General features: G+C 44.6%; 1 pseudogene; it reads right to left on the bottom strand.

Moving 5' to 3' along the window:
- Window positions 1-13,469: 13,469 nt before the first annotated feature.
- Window positions 13,470-13,587, bottom strand: LOC126288578 (5S ribosomal RNA; annotated as a pseudogene).
- Between the last annotated feature and the right edge of the window lie 796 nt (window positions 13,588-14,383).

Below are 14,383 nucleotides of genomic sequence, written 5' to 3'. Positions count from 1 at the left end.
CTCGATGATTTGCCGTCTATTACTACGAACTGCGACCTTCCCGACAGGAAATCACGAATCCAGTCGCACAACTGAGACGATACCCCATAGCTTCGCAGCTTGATTAGAAGTCGCTTGTGAGGAACGGTGTCAAAAGCTTTCCGGAAATCTAGAAATACGGAATCAACTTGAGATCCCCTGTCGATAGCGGCCATTACTTCGTGCGAATAAAGAGCTAGCTGCGTTGCACAAGAGCGATGTTTTCTGAAGCCATGCTGATTACGTGTCAATAGATCGTTCCCTTCGAGGTGATTCATAACGTTCGAATACTGTATATGCTCCAAAACCCTACTGAAAACCGACGTCAATGATATAGGTCTGTAGTTAAATGGATTACTCCTACTACCCTTCTTGAACACTGGTGCGACCTGCGCAATTTTCCAATCTGTAGGTACAGATCTATCGGTGAGCGAGCGGTTGTATATGAGTGCTAAGTAGGGAGCTATAGTATCAGCGTAATCTGAAAGGAACCTAATCGGTATACAATCTGGACCTGAAGACTTGCCCGTGTCAAGCGATTTGAGTTGCTTCGCAACCCCTAAGGTATCAACTTCTAAGGAACTCACGCTAGCAGATGTTCGTGTTTCAAATTCTGGAATATTCCATTCGTCTTCCCTGGTGAAGGAATTTCGGAAAACTGCGTTCAATAACTCCGCTTTAGCGGCACAGTCGTCGATAACAGTACCATCGGCACTGCGCAGCGAAGGTATTGACTGCGTCTTGCCGCTTGTGTACTTTACATACGACCAGAATTTCTTCGGATTTTCTACCAAATTTCGAGACAATGTTTCGTTGTGGAATCTATTAAAGGCATCTCGCATCGAAGTACGTGCCAAATTTCGCGCGTCTGTAAATTTTAGCCCATCTTCAGGATTTCGCGTTCTTCTGAACTTCGCATGCTTTTTCCGTTGCCTCTGCAACAGCGTTCGGACCTTTTTTGTATACCACGGGGGATCCGTTCCATCTCTTACCAATTTATGAGGTATGAATATCTCAATTGCTGTTGCTACTATATCTTTGAATTTGAGCCACATCTCGTCTACATTCGCATAGTCAGTTCGGAAGGAATGGAAATTGTCTTTTAGGAAGGCTTCTAGTGGCACTTTATCCGCTTTTTTTAAATAAAATTATTTTGCGTTTGTTTCTGATGGATTTGGAATAAATGGTATGGAGCCTAGCTACAATGACCTTGTGATCACTAATCCCTGTATCAGTCATGATGCTCTCTATCAGCTCTGGATTGTTTGTGGCCAAGAGGTCAAGTGTGTTTTCGCAACCATTTACAATTCGCGTGGGTTCGTGGACTAACTGCTCGAAATAATTTTCGGAGAATGCATTTAGGACAATCTCGAAAGACGTTTCCTGCCTACCACCGGTTTTGAACAAGTATTTTTGCCAACATACCGAGGGTAGGTTGAAGTCCCCACCAACTATAACCGTATGAGTGGGGTATTTATTTGTTACGAGACTCAAACTTTCTCTGAACTGTTCCGCAACTGTATCATCGGAGTCTGGGGGTCGGTAGAAGGAGCCAATTATTAACTTAATTCGGCTGTTAAGTATAACCTCCACCCACACCAATTCGCACGGAGTATCTACTTCGACTTCACTACAAGATAAACCACTACTGACAGACACCAACACTCCACCACCAATTCTGCCTAATCTATCTTTCCTGAACACCGTCTGAGACTTCGTAAAAATTTCTGCAGAACTTATTTCAGGCTTTAGCCAGCTTTCTGTACCTATAACGATATCAGCTTCTGTGCTTTCTATTAGCGCTTGAAGCTCAGGGACTTTTCCAGCGCAACTACAACAATTTACAACTAAAATTCCGACTGTTCCTTGATCCAAGCACGTCTTGTAATTGCCAAGCACCCTTTGACATTGCAGCCCATCCCGCACTTTCCCGAGGCCTTCTAACCTAAAAAACCGCCCAGTCCACGCCACACAGCCTCCGCTACCCGTGTAGCCGCCAGCTGAGTGTAGTGAACTCCTGATCTATTCAGCGGAACCCGAAACCCCATCACCCTATGGCGCAAGTCTAGGAATCTGCAGCCAATACGTTCGCAAAACCGTCTGAGCCTCTGATTCAGACCCTCCACCCGGCTCTGCACCAAAGGTCCGCAGTCGGTTCTGTCAACGATGCTGCAGATGGTGAGCTCTGCATTCATCTCGTAAGCAAGACCGGCAGCCTTCACCAAATCAGATAGCCGCTGGAATCCAGAGAGAATTTCCTCAGATCCAAAGCGACACACGTCATTAGTGCCGACATGTGCCACCACCTGCAGCTGGCTGCACCCTGCGCTCTTCCGGAAGGACCCTTTCCACATCAGGAATGACTCCTCCCGGAATGCACACGGAGTGCACACTGGATTTCTTCCCCTCCTTAGCCGCCGTATCCCTAAGGGGCTCCATTACGCGCCTAACATTGGAGCTCCCAACTACCAGTAAGCCCACCCTCTGCGATTGCCCGGACCTTGAAGGCTCAGAATGATCTTCTGAAACAGGGCAGGCAGCTGCATCTGGCTCAGCCAGAGACAGTGCCTGAAACCGGTTTGTCAGACGCACCGGGGAGGCTTTCTGATCAGCCTCCGGGGACGCCTTTCGCTGCCTGCCACGCCTTGGAACGACCTCCCAATCAACCACAGGCGAGGGCTCAGCCCCACTGCGGGCAGCAACCGGGGCAACCACAGCGGCAGACCGATCTGGGGACAGACGGGACGAGGTTGACATCCCTGTGATACCCGAGTACGGCTCCCCACAGTGGTGCCCATTGGCAACAGCCTCAAGCTGCGCGACCGAAGTCAGCGCCGATTGCAGCTGTGAGCGAAGGGATGCCAAGTCAGCCCTCATCCGAACACAGCAATCGCAGTCCCTGTCCATTCTAATCGATGTTTAAGAACAATTACCGAAACACGAGTCCGTTCCTAGATAACGCAAGCGGAACACGCAAAGAATGTATCAACTAACCTGTACAAATGCCTAACGACTGCGCTTCAATCTGCTGAATTTACGATTACAGTAACTAAACCTCGAAATTGCTCCTCCTATACGAAACTCACACGCAATTTAAATAAGAATCTACGAAGTAAACACTAAAGCGCGATGCTACAACTGTCAAATACTGTAATACGCCCGAAATATATGAATTAAACAATGCAAGTACCCAGAAACACGCAAAGAAATTAATTAAACCATCTAACAAATAAGTAAGCTAGGGTTATACGCTTGCTGTTGCAGCTGCTTATCCAACGGCGGCAGGGAGCACACTGACTGGCCAACCGACACTGGCCGTTCACAACAAAAACAGAAGACAGACGACTACGCGAATTTGCACTATTCAGGTACTAAGGCGCGATGCTACAACCCTCAAATACTATAATACGCCCGAAATATATGAAATAAACAATGCAAGTACCCAAAAACACCCACAGAAATTAATTAAACTATCTAGCCACTGTCAAATCTGTCCACATCAGTCTTTCGTTTATATACCTTACTGCAACTACTCTGGGTTCCATTTCTTTCCTGATGTAAAACCCTACACCTCAATGTGCTATTCCTGCTTTGACTCCTGACAAGTATACCCTGCATTCTCCCACTTCCTCTTCTTTCTCACCCTTTACCCAGATGTCACTAACAGCTAAAACGTCCAACCGCAGCTTACTTGCAGCCTCTGCCAGCTCTACCTCCTTCCCAGAGTAGCCCCCATTGATATTAATAGCTCCCCATCTCGTTACCATTCGTTTGCCGCATCGTATGTTAGGAGTCTCTGGTTTGTCAATTAGAGGTGGGACTCCGTCACCTCCAAAAGTCCGAGGAATTTTGCTCTGACTGTTACCAGCATCATATTTAAAGTACCAGAGAAGCAGGTTGCTAACCTTTCTTGCCCCAGCTCCCATTGAGTTTTACCCCTAACGCTTGAGGGAGTATGCGGTGGGTTTGATAGTCTTCGCCGTCTGAGCACAAAGGTGATCACGACTCAGAATATGTCCGAGATGCCCAGGCTTATTCCAAAGTAACTGGTGTCCCGGCTGTCAGGACCACTTACTTGGCCACTCATACGTTGCCTGTGTTCATGAACTGGGACATGACAACAGGAACCCACACCATGAACCAGAGTGTAGCCATGTATAGAAGAAAACGTAGACGATAACAAAATGGTTCAAATGGCTCTGAGCACTATGGCACTTCACATCTGTGGTCATCAGTCCCCTTGAACTCAGATTTACTTAAACCTAAGGACATCACACACACCCATGTCCGAGGCAGGATTCGAGCCTGCGACTGTAGCAGTCGCGCGGTTCCGGACTGAGCATCTAGAACCACTCGGCCACCGCGGCCGGCGACGATAAACACTTAAGCTAACATGAGAACAGAAGCTTCCGTAATGTGGTGCAACAGAGGATTGCTGAAGAGTGGATGGGTAAATAACTTAACTAATGTGGAGGCATTGAATAGTATTGCGGAGAAATTTGTGGCACAACTTGAATAAAAGAAGGGATCGGTTGAGAGAACACATTCTGAGACATCAAGGGATCACAAGTTTATTATTTGAGGGTGGTGCTGCGGGCAAAAATCGTAGAGAGAGGCCAAGAGATGAATACAGCAAGCGGCTTCAGCAGGACGTGGGTTGCAGTAGTTATTCGGAGATGAAGAGGCTTGCACGGGATAGAGTAGCATGGAGAACTGCATCAGACAAGTCTTTGGACTGAAGACCACAACAACAACATGTTCCTACACTTCACTAAACTTTGCAACTATGGGTAATAAGCGAACGGTTGATAGAGAACCCATCGACTTTCAAGAAGTTTTCTATTGTTCGCGTTTCCTAAAAATTTTTCCCTAATTCTCGACTTTAAATCTTGAACTGTAGATTGTCAGATTTATTCCTATACATGCGTTTCTGTCTCTAAGTTACTTTCTACTTCTAACGACTCTCGTTTCGAAAGATCGACTATGTTTCTCTTATACTCTACGCGTATCTCTTATGCGTCCACATAAATATGTACGTCCGGAGGATGGATTTTCTGGCAGCTAGTCAGAAGTATTCTATGAGAAATCACTTATGGACTTCCTTCTAAGTAATCCTTGATCCATTATATCAATGTGGAACAGCCACATCTGCATTTTCCACACAACTGCCCGTGTACCTCAGGAGCCTGTCTTGTCAAAGCCATTTTATGTATTAACTTATATATACTTTGGGTTTCCATCTCTGCTTAGTCTTACCACTACCTTTAGCATCGTGCATTCCACCGCGCTTTCTATAACAGATTATCCTCTTCCAACTGTTACCTGTTCCACACCTCCTCATTTATTTGGAATAGCTTCATTAGTCCTAAATCTTCCGCAACATCGAATGTCAACACTCCACTGTATGCTGTCACCTACAATCTTCCACACATCTCGACGCACTCCTATCCCAGAATATTTTATACCTACTTCTTCTTCCAGACTTCTAAAACGTTCCGACTCATTCACTCAACTGTAACTTATATCTTTTATTCTTAATGAAACGAAAATTCAATCTTCTTCATGCAATACCGAAATCCTGGGCTCCTCCTAACCCCATGTATCCTATCTCTTGAAACCAGCTGTTATTCATGCCGTAGCTTACGATATATATATTCCTTAGAAATCTTATTTATATCTCAATCTTCACGCAGAAAATGTTACATTACAGAAATCTACGTACATCAGTACCTGCATAGTAGTTTAAGGTTATCGCTATCCTTGTGATTAATACCTTTTTATGGAAGTTTTAACGTTTTATTCAAAGGCATAAAACAGAAACATGGCCACTGCCTCTTCACCTTCTACGTAGAAATGTAAACAATGAAAGAAAATCGCTTTCCAGTTAGTGACTAAATTGTTGTCATTGTCTTCTGCTTAGTGTCGATCGTTGCTCACTACAATTTGCAGTTCATTCTTCATAGTGTCAGGAATGTACATCTAGCTTTTATTACCAAATTCTTCGAAGACTTCATTTGCTTATGACCTAACGTTCATCTCCGGTTTCGTCATCGTTACTGATTCCTGTCGTCCCCAGTACGCTACTACAGCTCGCGGCACGCCGTTTCATTGCCATCGAAATCGCTTCCCTACGTCGATTTGTCCAATGACATTACGACTCTTCTGTTTCCACAGTTGCCACCAATCTTAGAATCTTTGCAGCTATCATTATGGACAATTAACCATCTCTCACTTCCGGTTTAAATAGAGAAATGGCTTACCGTTAACCACTAATCTCAATAACTCTCGTACCTACCTCGATCCTCTAAGGTGCGCCGGCCGCGGTGGCCGTGCGGTTCTAGGCGCTTCAGTCCGCAACCGCAGGATTGCTACGGTCGCAGGTTCGAATCCTGCCTCGGGCATGGATGTATGTGATATCCTTAGGTTAATTAGATTTAAGTAGTTCTACGTTCTAGGGGACTGATGACCTAAGATGTTAAGTCCCATAATGCTCAGAGCCATTCCTCTAAGGCGGTAATCCAAACGTCCCTCTCTAACTCCAGCCACTTTAACGACTTCAGATTTCTCCACTGCATGAACGTAATCATAAGCGGCCACAGAACAACCAAGGCACAACCATGTCAGCGCAAGCAGCAGCGATAGTGTGAAAAAAGGCTGCGTAAGGAGCTCTTCAATCCGCCATGTAAGTTGACAGTCTAAGCAGTCCGTGAGTCGCCTTCGAGTGACTGAAGGAAGAGAACTGGCCACACCTGTAGCCTGGTACACAGTATCAACATCCTAGAGCCTCACTTTGGCAAAGTAAACTTTTCGGTAGTTAAAACTTGCTTAGATTTTCTTGGCTCAAGGTCATTGTCTTCACCTCGCTACTTTGATTAGTGTCTCATGTCTGGCGAGCCGTCGCCGGCGACACACAGTACGTTGGATTTTGTATTAAACTAAATAAACATTTCATTCACTTTTATGACTTTGCGGATTACAATGCAAGACAACCGAAGACCATCAGGATACTTTTCAGTCATTCTTACCCCTCGGGGCAGCCTTCGACAGTACAGTCTGGACTAAGAACTTCGCAATATTTCACAGATTGCAGACAAAATAGAAAGAAAGAAGAATGGTCTGCATCATAAAAAAGGCTGTAATAAATTTAAAATATTATGAAATACAACTTAGAGTTAAGCATTATAAGAGGAATGGCTTCCTATTACAAGTGCTGTTAAACTTGTAGTTCATGGGTAAAATTAAATAAATGAAACAAAATTTCGGGAGTTGGATAGAAGTGCAATCCGGATAGATATCGATTCGCAGACGACGGGTTTCAATCCACGTTGCACTCGGCCGGCCATTCCAGCATGAGACGAGTCTGCCTGTCTTCTGTCACACAGCTGATTAATTGCAGTTCCACAAATGCAACAAACCATGGAACTGGCGTGGAAGCGTTTCAGCAACCATTAACACTCACTGGTTGTTTCTCACTGTGGATTCGTCTGTTTTTCCAACACTTGAATCAAGTGGTAAAGGAATGTTTGAAATTATTTTTAGCCATTTCGTGCAGTGCAATTAACGATTTTCATGCTTTACTGGCCTCAGATATGTACTAGCGTGAACTGACCTTGTCTTATCCGTCAGGGTCCAAGTGGAGCCTTTTATTGGAGCAGAATTAAGCATACCGTGGATAGTTTGAATTCTCTAGAAGATCACTGAATAGTTCCACAACCGGATGGTAAGCACACCAAACTCCAAATTTCCTACTCAATCATAAAACTCAACAAGATCCGTTAATGTTTAGGAATAGCTATATGCAACATGGTAAATAATGGAACCCAAAATGCTCAAGTACGTACTATATATTTTACAATAGCAGATGTATTCCAAAACACAACATGAAAATCCAAGTGTCACCTACCAATCGGAATAAGTATTGAGATGCTGTATACAGCTTTTACGAAAGTGGCATAAAGTGCCCACAAAGATAGAAAAATACTGTTGGGGCTTGAATAGTAGAAGCCTTAGATCAAAGTCAAGTCAGTAGACATACTGTATGTTTCTCTCTCTCCCCTTTACGGAGGTGTTCCGACTAGTTCTCATTTACGTTACATGAAATGCTTGATTGTACGGTTTTATAAATCGTAGTATACACCCCTGGATAAAGTTCACACTGCCAATCCAAAAACTGCGACCGTGACGCTATTCCTGGGGTACAAGCAACAGTGTAGTGACAACGGTGTCAGCCTGAACTAACAACTATAAACAGTATATATATAATCGAGCTGGCACTTGTGAGGTGTCACATATCAAAACTGAGTAACATTTCAAAATCAGGTGTTCAAGAAATTCTCCAAAATGTTTTGAGTAAGAGAAAAGTCTTTGCAAAGGTTGTCCTGCACACCTTAACTCCCGAAAAAAAACCATGTGTGCCGTGACTTGATTGAAATGCAAAACGGAACAATTGTTTTCAGTAAAAAAAGTAGTCATGACTGACGAGATTTTGTGTTATCAGGATGCACCGATCACAAAACGGCAAAGCTCAGACATGTCTATGAAAATTCAGCACGTTAACGACCTAATTGACACTGCAGGCAACGTGACGTTGAACTACATTTCAAAGAGAGACTTTTCTCACAGTTTCACATAGTTGTATGAAAGTCTTTAGCGTTGTACTATGTAGAGCATTTGAAATATTAAACCTAGAATGTTAACTTTTGTCTTCTGTTTTTATTAATCCCGTCTTGAAACTTGTTGGACTGAAGAAGTATATTGCAATTAGGACTGTTGACATTTTGAGGAATATCAGTAATGCAATATATCGATATTCAATGACGCACCGTAAGTGACTATCGATTAATCGAAACAGTTTCGATACATCTACATACCGCCGGAAAAGTATCGATGTACCGGCCTATAAAACTATTGGGTGCTGATTGTAAGTATAGTGCCGAATTTAGAGTTGTACACTTAAGTAATGGCTTACTATTAGATATTCTGTACATCAACAAGCTAGCAGACTGCTTATCCCCCATTGAAGAAGGAACAAAAAAAAAGATGCACGTTCACGGTTGACGATAACATTTTTCTGACATTGGTAACTGCATTGGTAAGTGGCACAATAAAAGGTGTCCGACGGGTCCGTTGTTCGGTTTCGTCACATATCGGATTTGTCCAGAACACTTTATGTGGATTTCCCTGCTTTTTTTCATTTTTGCCAAAGCCAGTGGCCTAGTAGGTGTAGTGTCAAAATTGCATGGTGAAGGTAAACTCGGCAGTTTCTGTCGGTAGCGCCGAACGCCTATCACATTAACATTTCCCTTCACACTTCTCCGCCCACTTCAAAGGTTAATCTTGTGACTTAAATTTTTGTTCGTCATTTTATCCAACTGTTTCCGAAGAATGTTGATGTGAAGAAAATGCAGACTGGGTGCGTTAAAAATTGTTTCTTCAGATTGGCAGATCGGAAAGGAAATCTTGTTACCCAAGTACAATCGAACTTCATATTTGTGCGACCTGTACTTGCTTAAGACAGTTGAAGGAAAACGCTCGACGTGTTGAAAACTCAGAACGTAGAAAGATTTGTTCAAGAAGTGAAAGTGAAATTATGTTCTACTATAATTTCAAAAAAACTGTTTCAAATATTTAGCGAAAATCGTGAAAAACAGTAATGTAAAACAAAAATATCGGGCCTCGGTATGTTCGTTTCGTATAGATATAGCGATTACCGGTGTATTCGTAATTCGCCGATAAATGTAATCGTTGTTTGGAAGAAAGTCTCGATATATCGAGATTTTATCAAGAGGCCTCATTCTAATACAAAGACTGGAGACGCAAAACAGCAGAAGGTAAGTCAGCTTTCTGAACAAAACTGGTCAGTCCATAGCACTGATTGGGGAAACTAGCTGTATAGCTGGAACAACTCAATAATCAAAGCGCTAGGGCCTGCCAATAACCACCAAAAGTTACACGTCACAACTGTGAAGAAATATAGCCTCACTGATCTTGGCGCAAAAATTACCTGGTTGTCACGGATAGAAATTATCATTATCTACTCTCGTGTGTTGGAAGAAAGTAACCTTCAACAAAGTAGAGAAGCTCCTTCCCAGAGAACAAGAAAAGAAAACATTTAGGAAGAAGTGGTCTTTGTAGGTGTTGCAGACACGCAAGTGGGTCGTTAGCGCCCCTGCCCTCCCCAGTAAGGCTACTGGGCGCCACTGCGAATCTCGTTAGGTCCCTCGATACACACCTTGTCGCTTTTAGTGGTGTTGTTCTGCGCGCTGTTACAGGCTAAGTGCCGGCGAAACGTATCTGTACATGAGATACCACAGCTAGTAAAGTCTCGAATGTTTCTCATCGCCTGCACTAATGTTAGCTTATTTTTCTGTTAATTTTTTCTGTGTCATCAGTATTCTGATCGGCTCGATGTGGCGGGCCACTAATTCTTCTCTTGTGACAAGCTCCACCTCAGATTCGCATTTGCAACCTGTGTGCTCAATTATTCTTAGCACATATTCGAATCTCTTTCTTACTCTCTACAGTTCCCTTGGAAGTTATTCCCTGTTTAGCTACCATTTCCCACAAGAATGTCCCTTCTTATTGTCAGTCCTTTCCATTTGTTACTTTCTTCGTCGGTTCTGTGGAGAACCACCTCATTCCTTATCTGATTTTGAACACCCTTATCTAGCACTACAGCTAAAAGCCTTCGGTTCTGTTCTATTTCGGTATTCCCACAGTTTGTGATTGGCTATAATACAATGCTACGCTCGAAACGTATTTTCTCAGAAATTTTCTTCCTCTTTTTTGATACTAGCAGCCCGGGAAAATCCTCAGTGATTCCACAGCGCTAATACTGCCAATGTCAGCGTTTACTGTGACCTCTGCTCTATCTTCTATGTCCTGCTTGTTCGTCCGTGGCTTGTTATTTTGCTTCCAAAAGAGAGCTTCTTAACTTAGTTTACTTCGTTGTTTATCACTTCGTTGTTTAGTTTATCACTATTTTCATTTGTGATACTCCTCATTACTTTCATCTTCCTTCGTTTTGCTCTCTACCCATATTCTGTACTCACTGAAATATTCATTCTATTCAGTACAGTCCGCAGTTCTGCTATACTTTCACTGTGGGCGAATAAAAACAAATAGTTCAATTGACTCTAAGCACTATGGGACTTAACATCTAAGGTCACTAGACCTAAGAACACTAAGAACTATTTAAACCTAACTAATCTAAGCACATCACACACATCCATGCAGGAGGAAGGATTCGAACCTGGGACCGTAGCAGCAGCGCGGTTCCGGACTGTAGCGCCTAGAACCGCTCGGTCACAACGACGGGCGAGGGCGAATCCTATCACTGATATTCCTCATGTTGTACACTTCTTAATGTCACAGCTTCTTTCTTGGTCTTCCATTATTATTGTTCCCTGTTCCTTCTTGCACATGCTGTATAAAATCCATGTTACGCTTCAGACTAAACCTGCGTCTCTCAGAATTCAGAATATCTTGCCCCATTTTGCATATTGGAGTTCTTTTTCCTTGTTGACTAATCCTGTCGACGCGTTCCTTTTTAATTTTCTTCAGTTGGCTTCAGTTCTCAAGTGCATCAGGACTGCCTCCCTGGTGCCTTTACCTTTCTGAAACACAATATGGTTCTCATGAAACAGATCCACATCTCTTTTCCATTCTTCTGCATGATATGCTTATCAGCACCCTGGATGTGTGGTACCTGCGCCCTATCCAGTCGGCCGCACTTTGAAACACGCACCTCACCAGTCACGGCGACGTGGCTCCACAGCCACCACCGAGGCATGAGGGCGTCGCCATAAACCCTCGCGCCGCCGGCACTGACAAGGGAAGTTCCCCGTCGCGCGCCCCTCAGATTTAGTGGTAAGATGGCCCAGTGGAGAGCCCGTATATAGCTGGACTCAGATTAAGCATGGAAACAGGTAGAACGTGCACTGAACTTGTTGGATTGGCAGAAGAGCCAACACCGTGTTACTAGAGGAGGCCGAAATGCACGCACGGTTGCGCGAGAAGTTAAAAACTATACTGACGTGAGGTCTGGAACATGACAAGGAATTAGAATTCAGAAAGCGTACGTAATTAGTTTGATACTTAACTTTAATCCATTAATGATGATCGTCGCTCTTGACGGTACATAATTCACAATATTCTAATTACTGAATATGGCGCCTTGCTAGGTCGTAGCAAATGACGTAGCTGAAGGCTATGCTAAACTGTCGTCTCTGCAAATGAGAGCGTATGTAGACAGTGAACCATCGCTAGCAAAGTCGGCTGTACAACTGGGAAATGAGAGCTTATGTAGACAGTGAACGATTGCTAGCAAAGTCGGCTGTACAATTGGGACGAGTGATAGGGAGTCTCTCTAGACTAGACGTGCCGTCTGGCGGCACTCGGTCTGCAATGACTGACAGTGGAGACACGTGAGTCCGACGTATACTAACGGACCGCGGCCGATTTAAAGACTACCACCCAGAAAATGTGGTGTCTGGCGCTGACACCACAGAACTGTGAAAAAGGAAGAAAAGTTGAAACAGTGACTGGTCCAAGATCACGATGTGCAATATCTAGACACTGCAACATCCATTGCGTCGTGACTGTGTCGTCAAGATGTTGGACTACTTAGCGGAAGATCCGCATTTAAATTTTCCTTACTCACCTTTTTTTCGTCACAAAATTGTAAACGTTCCGTCTGGTCGGTGATGAATCTGTTCTCCTTCTGAATATCAGTCACGTGGTAAGAATATAATACTAAAACTAAAACTAAACTCCATCCGAACAGACCTTGGTATGCCCAACGGTACCGACCGGCCACCGTGTCATCCTCAGTCAACAGGCGTCACTGGATGTGGATATGGAGGGGTGTGTGTTCAGCACACCGCTCTCTCGGGCGTATGTCAGTTTACGCCCACCCGGTTGGTCGTGCGGTCTAACGCACGGCTTTCCGGGTGGGAAGGAGTACCTGGTCTCCGGCACGAATCCGCCCGCCAAATTTGTGTCGAGGTCCGGTGAGCCGGCCAGTCTGTGGATGGTTTTTAGGCGGTTTTCCATCTGCCTAGGCGAATGCGTGCTGTTTCCCTTATTTCACCTACGTCGATGATTGCGCAAACAAGTTGTCCACGTACGCGTACACCACCATTACTCTACCACGAAAACATAGCGGTTACACTCGTCTGGTGCGAGACGTTCCCTGGGGGTTCCACCGGGGGACGAACCGTACAATAACCCTGGGTTCGGTGTGGGGCAGCGGAGGGGTGAAGTGGACTGGAGTAGTCGTCGTGGGGTTGTGGACCACTGCGGCTGCGGCGGGGACGGAGCCTCTCCGTCGTTTCTAGGTCCCCGGTTAACATACAATATACACATACAATGTCAGTTTACGAGACCGGAGTCGCTACATCTCAGTCAAGTAGCTCCACAGTTTGCCTCACAAGGGCTGAGTGCACCTCGCTTGCCAACAGCGCTAGGCAGACTGGACGGTCACCCACCCAAGTGCTAGCCCAGCCCGACAGCGCTTAACTACGGTGATCTGACGGGAACCGGTGTTACCACTGCGGCAAGGCAGTTGGCAAGAATATATTACTCTCGCAAGTAACCGTGGTGAACAGTGAGAGAAAGCGAGACGCAGCACTGACCTCTCACAGGATAGAAAACAACGACTGTGCTTCGGTGAACCATATTTCAACAAAGGAACTAAAAGAGTCTGAACTTCCGAAACGGAACGAAAGAGTCATAACGTGAGATACCTGTATAGAACAAATACGAGGAACGTACGTCCGGAGGCCCTTTCTTACACTTCGTTGTTGCAAACGGACGATACATCACGACACAGACACAAATTTGAATAAAACGAAGAGTCACGTCGAGAACCGGGCGGACGCGTTATAATGTTGTAAAAAAATATGGGCGACAAGGGAGATTTTAGCACGGATCTCTTGCGTTGCAAGCCAACAGGGTAAACACATAACCACACCACGGCAGCAGTACCATCATCCATCATGGACGTGTCGCGATTGGACCGTTCAGTGCTTTGATTTTCTATCGTTTTTCAGATTTCAATACACCTTCTTCCTGTTTTCATGCTTGATCTCTGTTCAGTTTTTGACGGGATATCCACTGGGCTATCTTACCACTAAATCTGAAGGGGTGCGAAGGGGCTGTTCCCTTGTGAGATACAAGCCTCCCCTCAGGGAGGCCACTCCAGTGGCGAATCGACCTATGTTCAAACATTTATGCACAGAGTCCATTTTATGTGTTTGCTAATTCATAATATTTACGGACTTTCACAGCGGTCAGGGCTCGTCATCTGCGGAATAGTCATTGTATCGAAGACTAACTGAATTGTAAATCATTGTAACTGTATATA

This window comes from Schistocerca gregaria, chromosome 1 (genome assembly GCF_023897955.1).
Source record: "Schistocerca gregaria isolate iqSchGreg1 chromosome 1, iqSchGreg1.2, whole genome shotgun sequence".
NCBI lineage: Eukaryota > Metazoa > Arthropoda > Insecta > Orthoptera > Acrididae > Schistocerca > Schistocerca gregaria.
Note: the sequence above shows the minus strand (reverse complement) of the source record. Positions and strands in the feature narration are given on the sequence as shown.